Raw genomic sequence first — 14,517 nt, forward strand, 5'->3', positions numbered from 1 at the left:
GGACGTTGTCGTGTATCCTCCGGCCCGGGACCGTGTAGGACTGATCCGGGTGAATCATGTGAGCCAGCACGGAAGCCAGACAAGACGACAACACCCTGGCGAAGATTTTGTAGTCCGTGCTGAGGAGGGAGACCGGATGTCAATTCTTCAAAGAACGAAGGTCCACCTTCTTTGACAGCAGGACGATGACTGCCCTGCGCTAAAAAAGGGGCAGCTCTCCGGCATTTAGACACTCCCCCAGGACCTGTGCGTAGTCGCTCCCCAGGGCGTCCCAGAACACCCTGAAGAACTCCAGTCAGCCCGTCCAGCCCCAGGAATTTGCCCCTCGTGAGCCGGTCAGCTCCTCTAAGGTGATGGGAGCGTCGAGCCTTCCGGCGTCCTCCAGGACGAGCTGCGGCAGGTTCTCCCACAGAATTCTGCGAGCATCCTTACTGGACAGATCTGGAGAGAACAGAGTCCTATAATAGATTTGGATGTGGGCCCTGATACCCTCCGGATCCGGGATGAGGGATCAGTCATCAGCCAGAAGCACATGGAGCTGCTGACGGGTGCCACGCCTTTTTTCCAGCGAGTAGAAGAAGGGGGAGCCGCGGTCCAGGTCCTGGAGGAGCTTGATCCGTGACCTCACGTACACGCCCTGAGCCCCGACGAGCTGCAGTCCCAGAGCGCGGCCTTCTTCTCTCCGTACACCTCGTGCAGGGCCGGGTCTGCCTCGGGCTGACCAAGGCATGACTCCAGGTCGAGCATCTCCCTCTCCAACTCCCCGATCCTGGATTTCCACCTCTTTGTCGACCCCCTCACGTACTCCTGACAGAAAACACGGACATGAGCCTTGCCCACATCCCACCATAGCCTCAGGGAGGGGAAGCTTCCCCGCTTCCTTCTCCAGCCGGCCCAGAAACGACGAAACGAGTCCCGGAACCGCTCGTCCTCCAGCCGCAGGTTGTTAAAGTGCCAATACGCGGAGCCGAGCCTGGCGCCGAACGGAAGGAGTTCCGCCCACACCAGGTGATGGTCCGTGCATGACATCTGCCGCGTGGAGGCCGTCGGAAAGCAGGAGGCGTACGCCCGCAAAATGTACAACGGTCGATTCTGGACGCTCCAACCCCAGGCCTCACGAAGGTGAGGGCGATGGAGTCGGGATGGAGATTCCACCAGACATCCACCAGGTCGAAGAACTTGACCAAGTCCCCCAACCTCCTCGCCGATGCCCAACTGGTGCGGGCACCGCCGTGGTCCCTGTCGTCGAGGACTCAGTTAAAATCTCCCGAGAATGATGCACTGGTTCTCGTCGATGGAAGCGAGATGAGTGGACACTTCTCCGAAGAAGCTCGCTTGCCTTGGCCCGGCCAGGGGAGCGTAGACGTTCACCAAGTGAAGCACCGCGCCCTCCAGCCGAACCATCAGGTGAAGCAAACGGCCTGGCACTGGCTCCCTGACTCCCAAGATCTCCGGCTGAAAATGCGGGGCCAACAAGATAGCCACCCCGCCAGATCTGCGGGTGAGGTGACTCATGTAGATCCCCCCCACCTCGCCACTCCACGCGCCAGGTGGCTTTGTCTCCCAGGGTAGTGTGGGTTTCTTGCAGGAAGCACACCGCATACCTCCCGTCCTGAAGGACCAAGAGGGTATGGAATCTGTGCTGTGACTCCCTGCTGCCGTTGATGTTTAGGCTGGCTATAGTTGTCTCCATGTCAGAAGAATTGTGCAACCATCACCAGTACCGTTAAAAACCTATATATACACACACATTTACTGGGAGGACGAGAGAGAGAGGCACAGAAGTCCCTCGCCCTCACCGGGAGTGCCCCCAGGAAGTTCCTGACTCGCTTTCGCTCATTCACGTCAAGCCCAGGTGCCTGGCGCGCAGTGTGGGCTGACCTGTAAACTCTCTCGAAGGAGCTCCAGTTGGGATCTATCTCGGCAACTCAGTTTCCTCGGCAAACTCCCAGAGTTCCTTGAGGGGGATGAGGAAGATCAGTGGGAGGGAGAGAGAGAGAGAGCGAGAGAGCGCGAGAGCGAGCGAGAGAGAGCGAGAGAGAGAGCTGCCAGCACACTGCTGGGATATCTCTTTCCCCCTCCAAGGGCTGGCGCCTCTTTCCCAGAGAGGGAGGGGGGAATTTATGGGCCTTTCCCTCCCCACACGCCTTGGTGGTCATGGGGCCCGAGGTCCCGCCCCAGCCTTTCCCAGTCTCCGGGGCTCAGAGACACGGTCGCTGCAGGAGGTGAGGTAGCGGCGGTTCCCCACAGGTTAGTGCCAGGGTGGGGCAGGGCTCAGGCTCAGAGGCCCCCGGGCCAGGTGTTGCGGCACCATGGCCAGGCGTTGAAGCTCCAGGGGTTTCTGTAACGGGGCAGGGGTTGGGTGTGGGGTCATGTATGGGTTTGGGTGTTTGGGGGTTCCCGTGCCGGGGCGACGCTGGCACGGCCGCAGGGGCATTGTCATGCTGGGTGGGGCGGGTTGTGGGCTAGGTGTAGGGGAAGGTGATAGGGTGGTCTCCTCGTGGGCGGGCCTGATGCGTTGCATCTTCCTGAGCGCCTTCTGGCCGGTCAGACAACCACTCCCCTCCCTACCAGAGGCTGAGACATTGGGAGCCTCCGGCTTAGCCCCCGGTGCCGAGGCTTGTGGTGTTGAATTCGGGGGAGGGGGGAGTGCGTGCGGCGGTGTCACCTCAACCATTGGTGTGGGCTGGGGAGCCTTCTGGGTGGGGTAGTTTTTCTAATGTGACCCACCTCACAGCACCGGTGGCACTGCATGCCGTCCGCTGTCCAGAAGATGCGGTAGGCCGCACCCTCGTGGCGGAGGGTAAAGGAGCCCTCGGTGACCACCTCCTGGGCCAAGCAGATGAACACCTGGCGTCGGAAGGAGTATATGTGCCGGAGGGCAGGGTCCTTAAGACCGAGCAGGAGCGGTTGGACACCTGACCGGATCTCCCCCAAGGTGTTGAGGTGGGGGAGAAGGAGCTCACTGGCAATGAAGGGCGGGACATTGGAAATCACGACTCTCTGGGCCGTAATCTCCAGAGGGTTGACGGGCAGATGTGTCCCGCCCACAGTGAGCCCCCTCTCCACGGCCAGGTGGACCGCCTGCTCGGTCTTGAGGAAAAAGACGGCCTTCCCATACATCCTGGCCGCAGCAACGATGACCAGTGGGCCGACCACACTAGCCATGGCCTTACTGCAGGCCTCGATGGTCATGTTGGGATGGGGATAAGGCTTTACCCCCCAGGCATTTAGTCAGGTGCCTGAAGGGGGTCATGGTTGTAGCCAGGGTTGGAGCAGCCGAGCCTAAGGCAGCGGCTAGACCCTGCGACCTTTGGGCTCACCATGCTTTGCTGTCTTCCCCGAGCCGGGTCCCCAGGCAGCAGCAGAGGTGGAGGCAGGCCTTGGGCAAATCCCAGGCAGGCCCTTGGTCGCAGCAGTGGGGGCAGATCTGTTGGGGAGGGTCCCCAAGGCAAGTCCCAGGCAGCCCCAAAATTTAGTCCCAGGCAGCAGCGGTGGAGGCAGGCCTCAGGTCACAGCAGTGGTGGAGGTTGTGGGGAGGGGCCCCAGGCAAGTCCTAGGCAGCAGTGGTGGAGGCAGGCCTCAGGCAAGTCCTAGGGAGGCCCTTGGTCGCAGCGATAGGGGCAGACCTGTTGGGGAGGGTGCCCAAGGCAAGTCTCAGGCAGCCCCTAAATTTAGTCCTGGGCAGCAGCGGTGGAGGTGGGCATCCAACAGCATCGGCAATAGTGGAGGTCCTGGGAGGGGCCCCAAGGCAAGTCCCAGGCAGGTCTCAAGCAGTAACAGCGGAGGCAGGTTTGGGCAGGGTCCCAGAGACCAGCAAGTCCTCGGCAGGCCCGTTGGTCACAGTGATGGGGGAAGACCTGTTGGGGAGGGTGCCCAAGGCAAGTCCCAGGTCAGCAGAAACACTGCCTTGACCTGGGTAAGGCCCAGGCTGCAGGTTCAAAAGTAGGCCCAGGACTCAGAACTCTCACCTCCTTCTGCCTCTGCCTCCTCCTCCTTCTTCCTTCTTCTTCTCCCTTCTCTTCCTCTTCTACTTCCTTCCTAGATCTCTCTCGATGTGGGGCAGCTAGTCCAGGGATAGTCCCCTTCCCGGAGGACAGTCCTTGAACACACACACACACACACACACACACACACACACACTCTCACTGATCCAGCGCTCAAGATAGGAAAACACCTGAGTGGCCAGTCCTGTTTATTTTTTTCTCTCTTTTTCTTCTTTTCCTCTTAAGGAGGAGAGTCCTTGCACGTGCACACACACACACACACTGATCCAGCTCTGAGTGAACAGAACCTCAGGTACTCCTGTTTTTTTTAAGTATCTCTAACCCTCCTCTTTTTATTTAATCTCCTGTTTATATATTGTTTCTCTCTTTTTTTCTTCTTTTTTCTTATTAACCCCCACACTACCGCCTAAGTACTTATTTCTCCCCAGCACCCATGGAGTGTGCGTGCAGATGTGAGACACAGTGAGAGACATAAAGTGCACGAATCTTTATTCAATTTCCACCACCAGGAAGATAGGAAAACACCAGGGTGGCCACTCCGGTTTATTTTTTAAAAAAATTTATTAAACAAATTACAAAAACAGTTTACAACAAAGTTACATTTATAGCTGCATACAAGAGACAGCAATTTTACAAGGGAGAGGAGCAGCAAGGCCAGGCCCCAAACCCTACCGTTCAAACAGTTTACAGGGACATGAGGACAAACCTCAAATCCCAGTTTCACATAAAAATATAAAGAGACATCAACGATGACATTTGTACATTAGACAATACTGTTACATACAAAAGTGCAGTCAATATGGACCCAGCAAGCCCCCGTCGCCACTCCTGTTTATATCTGGCAGCCAGGGCTCCCTGATTGAGGCTGTTAATTTGGGCCAATCAGGGAACTCATTATATCAGGTCTACCTGGTTGACCCCTTATTACAATCTCTACAGCTACCTTTGCCTCACATTTTTCTCCTCTCTCTCTCTGGGTTCCGTCTCTACCTACCCACATTCATTTTTCTCTCCCTGATCCCGGTTATCAGCATACATATCACTTTTCCCCCAGCTGCTACAGTTCAGAAGAAGGGTCATTGTTAACTCTGTTTTCTCAGCACAGATGCTGCTGTGTTCCTCCAGCAATTCCTGTTGGCGTTGGAAAAGAAATGACCTGGGAAAAGCATCTACGGGCAACAGTCTATATAATACAGGGTATGTTGTGAGGCAGCATAATTCAGGATGGTGATTACTATGACAGCCACTGGCAATACATGGCCTCATGGGAGGTGTACTATTTCCTGGAAGCTTTGGATCAGCAATAACCTGCAACAAGACCCTACGTTTCCCACAAGGCACTATTTCTCTGTCATGCCAAGGTTTTTATTCACTGCCTGTAGACCCTGTGTTGAGAATCCTGGCCCCATTGAGCCACACCTCTGTCTCCACCCCCTCAGTCCTGCGATGCAGCATGTAGCTGAAGAGAAAACAGCCGCTGATGGTGTTGTTGCTGCTTCTACTGCTGCTCTTGCTGATGCAGCAGCTCCTATTGCTCCTTGTCAGAGATCCAAGACACTGCTGCAAGAGTTTCCCTCATGATACAGTAAAGCCTGACCAGAGGGAAGTTGAGATGGAGGCAATGTAACTCTGACGCAGTTGTAAGCACCTAAAAAAATTGAAATTGACTCTCAACGTTATGAGGTCAGGATCTTGGAACTAATCCTGCAGCATAAACCCTTCAACTGTGGCTAGTCACAATCTTCATGATTTCACTTTTTAAACTCTTGGCAGTGCTCAAGTTGACTGAGCAGTCACTCCTTATTACGCTGTCATTTTGTTGACCCTGGAGACATGTAGAGAGCTTCAGAAATCTGCTTGCTTGCCAATAAAGCTAAAATATTCCTTTACATTTGCACACATTAACCCCTATACCAATCTAATAAAATCCTGAATCCAAAGCAATATCAAAGTATCAGGGATGGAATTCCAATGTAAAAAAAAACTGTGTCTAGCAGGGTTGTAAATGAGCAAGGACCTATATTCTGTTATTATCAGTTTTTAAAATGTCGATCATTCTTAGATCAATGGACCATCTACTGATTGACACTATTATAGCATTTGAAATACAGCCAAGCATTGACATTGCCACAGCTATCATAGCAAACATTTACAGCTACCTGACTGACACTTAAAGAACAGAATGGTGTCCCATTTCCATTTCAAAGTGAGAAGCTTATCAATCTGTGGAAGGGAGCATGTGCAGAGACTTTTTTGAAACTTTCAAGCTTCAAGCTGTTTTGACAGCAAGTTTAAGTCATAGAATAAAACACATTTGCAGAGGCTGACAGGAAATTTCTTTTACATTTTTAACGCATGATGGCATTTTTGACAGTTGAAATTCGTGGTAACGATTATATAATGCCAGTTAACTTTTCTTTGCAAGTAAATAGTGAATCAACACATTAAGAATAACACAGAATCTTGCATTGATGACTGAATGTGTATTGACAATTTACACTTTCAGAATGTTGCTAATTCCTCAGCAGGTATCCCCCTTAATGGTAACACACACAAGAAAGTATGCTTTAGTTTAGAAATTTCAAAATTTAGTAAACAAAAATGTGTTTTATACTTGAGGCTTTCCCAACCCACCAAGAAATCACATGAAAATGGCTCAACCAATATCACTGAGCAGTCAATAATCTGGTCAATCAATTGTTGCTTGAAGGGCCTCATTTTGCTTAAATCAATATCCATACTAGTAAACGCCCAGTAATGATGATCAAGAATGTTTGGAAGTAGCTATATAAATAGTGCTCTTTCTTTGTTTAAGCTAGTCTTTAATTTAACTAGGCAGACGTAACCCTTGTGTTCTAGATTAATCTATTGGGTTTACTGGTTGATTAAGAGCAGTTGGACTCCTTTTTGGCTGGCGTAGAGATTTCACATATGACATATCTGGGTATGAATTCTCGGTTTGAACAAATACTATTAGGCTTCTTTGACAAACAGAGCCCGTACTAAGGGTCTCAAGACTGTCACATTCAAAAGAAATAGTATTGGCTGTCCTGTCTTTCAGAAACAGAAAGTGAAATTTGCTGACAGACTGAACAAATGCCTTTGTATTGTATTTTAATTTAAAACATAAATCACAGCATAGAAAACAATGGCAAAATGCACTAACATAAAATATTACTATAACAGGCACCAACAAAAGCAAAACTGGACTACAGATAGCAATTCATTGTTCAATCAATAATTCTTTACCAGCCTCTTAAATTCTGAAGTCAGCCTTCAAGTAGAGACCCTCCACAGAGGTCAAGGATGGTCAGAGATGTAGAGAAATATTTTGATTTGTCAGTGATTCCAGAAATATAAATACAGGGCTGTCACAAATAACTCCAATAGGGAATTCAGCAGAAATGTATTTACCCAGAAAATATGGAATTAATTGCCAAAAGGATACTTGAGGCAAGAAAAGTACTGATGCATTTAAGGGGAAGCTATAAAAATACAGTAGGGAGAGAGGAGAGAAATATATGCTGATAAGATTAGACAAAAAAGTGCATTCTAGTACAGAAAGTCGGTGAACAATAGAACATATTTTTATACATATACTGATTTACAGAACCACACAATACAAACATTTATCCTCTAAACCAACAATCTCAGTTTTAAATGTATCTATATGATTTCAACTGTAGTCCCACTGAATTACAACCATCTACATATAAATAAACTCAATTAATATATGACTAACAAAGTGGAAAGAGGAGTACATGAATTATAGACACTGGCTGAATCCTATAGGGCCAAATAGCTTATTTATCTGTTGTGACTTTGATTTATTGAAGGAAGGAACTCCCTTGTGCTCATAGCTTGAACAAAAAAGGATTGTCTCAAAATCTGGTTGGATAATACTCTTATTTTTGGTGCTGCTGATTTTGTTTCAGTTCCAAAACTATGCCCATGCCACACACATGTCGATTTAGATGCCATCTATCATAGATTGTTAGTACAGGCACAAGGAGCATGTGCTAGTATGTATAGAGTAAGCTGACTTTGAAGTAGTGAGAGATATGTAGAGTTAACATTTTAAATCTGTGACATTACAGCAATTCCTTCTGATGAAAGGTCAGGCTTTAGTTCTTGCACTGGGAGATGCCAATCAGTTGGCAATCCAATGGGAGCCAATCATCACTTTCATGCAGAATGCCCAATGCAATTTGATTGCACTCAAGCACTTAACCAGCAAAGTGGACAGAGCCATGGTGAGACCACACCTGAAGTATTGTGTGCAGTTTTGGTCTCTTTATCTGAGGAAGGAGATTCTGGCAATGGGGGGGAATAGTAAAAAGATTTTCAGAACCGATTCCTGGGAAGGCAGGACTAATGCCTGAAGAGACACTGGTTTTGTCAGGACTATAGACACTGGAATTTGACGAATGAAGGGTAATCTCATAGAAACTTATCAAATTCCAAGACAGGGTAGACTCAGGAAGGACGTTACTGATGATCAGAGAGTCCAGAACCAAGGACTTCAGTCTAAGGATATGGGGAAGACCATTTAGGACTGAAATGAGGAGAAATTTCTTCACACAGAGTGGTGAGCCTGTTGAATTGGCTTCCACAGAAAACAGTTGAAACCACAATATTGAATGTTCTCAGGAAGGAGTAAGGTATAGTATGGAGGAAAGGTTTTGGAAAGGATTTATAAGGGATAAGATTTATAATCATCTAGCTAACAACAATTTGATTTCAGATAGTCAACATGGTTTCGTCAAGGGCAGATTGTGTCTCATAAACCTCATTGAGTTTTATTTGAGAAGGTAACCAAGTATGTAGATGAGTGTAGGGCAGTTGATGTGGTATACATTGACTTCAGTAAAGCCTTTGATAAGGTTCCACATGGTAGGCTATTGGAGAAAATGCAGAAACATGGAATTGATGGTGATTTAGCAGTTTGGATTAGAAACTGGCTTTCTGAAAGAAGGCAGCGAGTGGTGATTGATGGAAAATATTCAGCCTGGAGTCCGGTTACTAGTGGTGTGCCACAAGGATCTGTTTTGGGACTACTGCTATTTGTCATTTTTATAAATGACTTAGACATAGGCATAGGTGGATGGATTAGTAAATTTGCAGGTGACACTAATGTCAGTGGAGTAATGGACAGTTTGGAAGAATGTCACAAGTTGCAGGGGGACTTGGATGAACTGCAGAATTGGGCTGAGAGGTGGCAAATGGAGTTCAATGCAGGTAAATGTGAGGTGATGCACTTTGGGAAAGAATAACAGGAAGGCAGAGTACTGGGTCAATGGAAAGATTGTTGGTAGTGTGGATGTGCAGAGGGATCTTGGAGACCATGTACATAGATCCCTGCAAGTTGCCACCCAGATAGATAGTGCTGTTAAGAAGGCAAATGGTGTGTTAGGTTTCATTGGTAGAGGGATTGCGTCCTGGCGCTGCAACATCATGCTGCAAATATACAAAACGCTAATGCGGCCGCACTTGGTATATTGTGTACAGTTCTGGTCACCATATTTTGGGAAGGATGTGGAAGCATTGGAAAAGGTGCAGAGGAGATTTACCAGGATGTTGCCTGGTCTGGAGGGAAGGTCTTATGAGGAAAGGCTGAGAGACTTGGGTCTGTTGTCATTGAAAAGAAGAAGGCTAAGAGGGGATTTGTTAGAGACATACAAAATGATTTGAGTTTTAGATAGGGTAGACAGTTTAAGTCTTTTTCCTAGGATGATGACATCAGTTGTACGAGGGGGCATAACTGCAAATTGAGGGGTGATAGATTTAAGACAGCTGTCAGAGGCAGGTTCTTTACTCAGAGAGTGGTAAGGGTGTGGAATGCCCTACCTGCCAATGTAGTTAACTCAGCCACATCAGGGAGATTTAAATAATCCTTGCATAAGCACACGGATGATGATGGGTTAGTATAGGGGGATGAGCTGAGAATAGTTCACAGGCCGGCGTAACATCAGGGACCAAAAGGCCTGTTCTACGCTGTATTGTTCTATTTTCTATGTTCTAAAGGGATCAAAGGTATAGGGAGTAAATGTTAACAGGGTGGATGATCAGCCATGATCATAGTTAATGGTGAAACAGGTTCAAAGGGCTATATGGCCTGCTCCTCTTTTCTGTGTTCTGTGTCTGTCTGGGGGTTCTCTTTTTCCTTCATCAACAGAGAATCCCTCTCCTCTAGGCAGAAGTGGATACTGCAGATGCTGGAGATTATAGTCAAGATTAGAGAAACTGAAAAATCAACGTTTCGAGCAAAAGCCCTTCATCAGGAATCCTCAGATGCTGCCTGACCAGCTGTGTTTTTCCAGCATCACTCTAATCTTGAATCCACCTCCTGCAACAAGGCTACATACTCTGTGTTGGAGTTCCTTGCAACATAATCTCTGTTCTAAGCAGAACGTTGTTCACCATTCTTCCTCAAATTCTCTTACTCAGCACTTTCTTACCCCATTTTGGCTTAATTGTACCTCACCCTTAAGAAAACAGTACATTTAGCTTTGGGTTGGACACAGCTCCTATACATGGAACTGTTAATAGATGCTGAAACATTTAATATTGCTTACATGACATATTTGGTGGATTGTGGGAAAGGGAGTTTATTTCAAACTTTTGACCATACCTGGAGTGGTTTCTTTGAAAGAGGTCATTTGAAGTTCACTGTGGATATTGAAAACATTTTTAACAAGAAAATATATGACTCATGGTAAATGCATGGTTTGCTGTAAAGCCTCCGGGGCTTTTTGAACAATGGCTGGTCTGGTTGAGGTCCTCGTTTTGTTTGGTTTTAATTGGAGGAAAGCCTGCTAAGAACAAGTTGAGCTGGAGCAAAGCTTACTGAGAACACAATGCCCAGCTGATCTCTCAAATTCCTGAAAATGAAATCTTCGTATTGAGTTCAGAGTGAAATCTACTTATTTGCTTGAAAAAAAAGGAAAAAAAATCTTAATATTGCACTTCTTGAACAAGTTGCAGTGCAAGAGCTCAGATGCACCATGTGTGATTAGTGACTTGACCGTATGTGCCCGAACATCAGAGCACCAGACCATAGAACATCTGATGTTTTTGACTTTTCAGGATAACTGATTGGCCAAAGTGAGTTTTTTTCAGAAAGCTAATCACTGTGGAGAAATCTACTCTTTTCACTTTTGTTGAAGATAAATTGTGTGAGTGTGTGTGTTTATATGCATGTATTTATCAATATATGCCTGTGTATCTCCTGGGAATGTTCATGGGGATATGCGTTGCACTAACTTATATACGCACACATGTGTAAAAGACATATAAAATGCTGACTACATATGTTAATCAACTATTGCATTGTTATTGAATAAGTTTTGGTTTGGTAATAAACCCACAATGGTGTTTGTCAAGAAGCTTTATTGATAGATCTTGTTGAAAGCCTGATGTAGATAAGGTACTTAACTAGTCATCTTGATAACTGGCAAAAATTATTGATTACAAGATAATCTTGTCAATTTTCAGGGGCCAACCAATTTTATCCCTAATTGATAAGTTTATAAGACAATAAGAAATAGGTACAGGATTGGGTTATTCAGCCCCTCAAGCCTGCAACATCATTCAAAAGGATTATGGCTGATCTGATAGTCCTCACATTCCACTTTCCTGTCTTTTTGATGCCCCTGCTGATCAAGAATCTCTCTCACAACCTTAAATAAACACAAAGACTCAGCCCTCAGAGCTTTCCATGGTAAGGTGTTCAAAAGACTTACAACCTTCTGAGAAAAGAAATTGCTCTTTGTCTTAATCTTAAATTGGCATCCCTTTAGCTTGAGACAATGCCCTCTAATCCTAGACTCTCTCATGATGAGAAACATCCTCTCAGTATTTATCCTGCCAAGCCCCTTAAGAATCCCAAATGTTTCAATGAGATGACCTCTCATCTGTCTAAACTCCAGTGAGTAGAGTTTAGCCTTTAAGATAATCCCTCTATACCAGGGACCATCCTGGTCAACTTTCTCTGAATTGCCTCCAACGAATTGAATCAAGATCCAGAGTAGCCAAGAAAGATAAACCCTCATTCTTCTTCAGAATAGTCACATGGGATCATTTTCCAGTAACCTCAGAGGGAAGAAGGGGCCTCATCAGAAAGACAGTACCTATAATAATGTAGCACTCCCCCCCCAGTACTGTGCTGGAGTGTTGGATTTGTGCACAAATCATGAACTGGGTCTTGAATCTGAAACTCTGTGGCTGTTGGGAAAAGTGTTATCAAATCAGCAGATTGATCGCAAGGTGGTTTAGCACAAGTCACGCTGGTTACTTCAAGGGACAGGAGACAGCATCTCTGCTCAACTGATTTCCTATAGATACAGACATGACATTTTTCACTGACTAATATTAACTTGCCAATTCCCTCATGCTTTCAGTTTTGTAGTTCTGGAGCAGCAAAATCCATGGGAAGTGCAAAGTAATAGTGAATTTAATCAAATGGAAATGACAATTCTGTAGAGCTTGAAAAGGCAAGATTGCTGCAGGGGATTCAAACATTTCTGGCAAGTGGAAGGAAATGAGATTTTTTTTTAGGAGATTTAGAACAGAGGAGTTAACTGCACAGGTACAAGCTGGCTTTCATAAACCCAATAAGGTTATCCAGGATGGCTGTTAACACATCCAATAGCAGGCCACAATGAAGTCTTATACAGGCAAAGCCAAGGCAAATAAGGGCAAGGTCAGCAACTTTCTGGTGCTAATACTAAACTGACACTGCAGGTCAGCCCCCTGATATAGAAACCACCCAGTCTCCATACAGTATTAAGAACAGCAGTCCATCCACAATGCCAGTTGAATCATTTTACACCATGAAGCGAGCAATAGGTAAAGTCAGAATGGTTTTCACAACTTCAGGCTGTCTCAAAAGCAATTTAAAGGTAATTTTAGTGTGTTTGGAGTGTAGTCACTGATGTAATGTAGGAAACATGGCAATCAACTTCTGTACAACAAACTCCCACAAACTGTAAATCAAATGTGACCAGATATTCCACAAGTGTGCAGATTAGATTAATTGGCTATGCTAAATTGTCCATAGTGTTCAGGGATGTCTAAATCAGGTGCATTAGTCAGGGATAAATGGAAAGATAAATGGGTCAGGCTGGGTTACTCTGTGAGGGGTTGGTGTGGACTTGTTGGGCCAAACGGTCTGTTTCCATGCTTTAGTGATTTTACGATCAATCGTTTTTTTTATTTTAGTGATGTTGGTTGGAGCACAAATGCTGGAAAGGAACACCTCTCCAGTTCTTCAAAATAAGACCACCTGTTCAAACTGTAGCATCAGCTCATTGCTGCAGTCATCAGACTGTTGAAATGGGAGTGAGCCCAGCTAGGTTTGGTGATTTGTGTGGCCTCAGGTGAATGGGCAGACCAATCCTGGAGGCACAGGCCTTGAAGCAGAGAGGACAAGAGATGCCCGAGGGTGGGAGATTTGCAAGCCAGTGTTCTGCTCTCTCTCCTTACTTCTCCACAGCAAATGTAAAAAGTGATTAGTTTCCCACAAATCTCGCAGCTTGTTGGATGATGTGACACCCCATGGCATAGCTTAGGCAAGCTCCTCTCATGTACTGATGTCAATTTGCCCCATTTTCATGCAGGCCTTCAATGTGTCCTTAAAACACTTGCTATTTCTGCCTTGAGTTTTGGTGACATGCTTAGGTTACAATAAAATATTCTATTGATTTTATTAGGCATATGGGTGGAGTGTTCATATTCAGCAAAACTGAAGGCACCTGATCATGGTTTCAATCCTGGCAAATTTGACATGGATGAGGCTGCACCTCTTTCTTCACAATGACCTAGAGCATCTTCAGGAGACTGTATGGATGTCCTCCACTATTGGGAACTGCCTTTGGAAGATTACCCGAGCCTTCAACTCAAACTGCCAAACCTTCCAAGAGAAATCTGAGGAAGAAGTACTAATGCAGCAATGGTATTATACTGCAAAGTTGGGTAGAGTGATGGTAGATTGGAAGACAGGAAGTTTGAATTTGGTGTTGTAAAGTTGTGAAATTATAAAATGGAGAAAGCATTATGTGGTCCCTTTAAAAGATAGGGTTTTTTTCTTCCTGTGCTTAGAGATTTAAACAATGTCTGTGAGCAGCAGCTTGAGAGTCTTTTTTATTCATTCATGGCATGAGGACATTGCTGGCTAGGCCCAGCATTTATTGCCCATCCTTAATTGCCCAGAGGGCATTTAAAGAGTCAATAACATTGCTGTGGGTCTGGAGTCACATATAGGCCAGACCAGGTAAGGAGAGCAGTTTCCTTCCCTAAAGAACATGAGTGAACCAGCTGGGTTTTCCCAACAATTACCGATGGATTCATGGTCATCGTTAAACTCTTAATTCCAGATTCTGTTTTATTGAATTCAAATTCCACCATCTACCGTGGCAGGATTTAAATCCAAATCCCCAGAGCATTATCTGGGTCTCTGGATTAACAGTCCAATGATAATACCACTAGGCCATCATCTCCTTCCAAGGTGAAC

This window comes from Hemiscyllium ocellatum, chromosome 10, assembly GCF_020745735.1.
Source record: "Hemiscyllium ocellatum isolate sHemOce1 chromosome 10, sHemOce1.pat.X.cur, whole genome shotgun sequence".
Taxonomy (NCBI): domain Eukaryota; kingdom Metazoa; phylum Chordata; class Chondrichthyes; order Orectolobiformes; family Hemiscylliidae; genus Hemiscyllium; species Hemiscyllium ocellatum.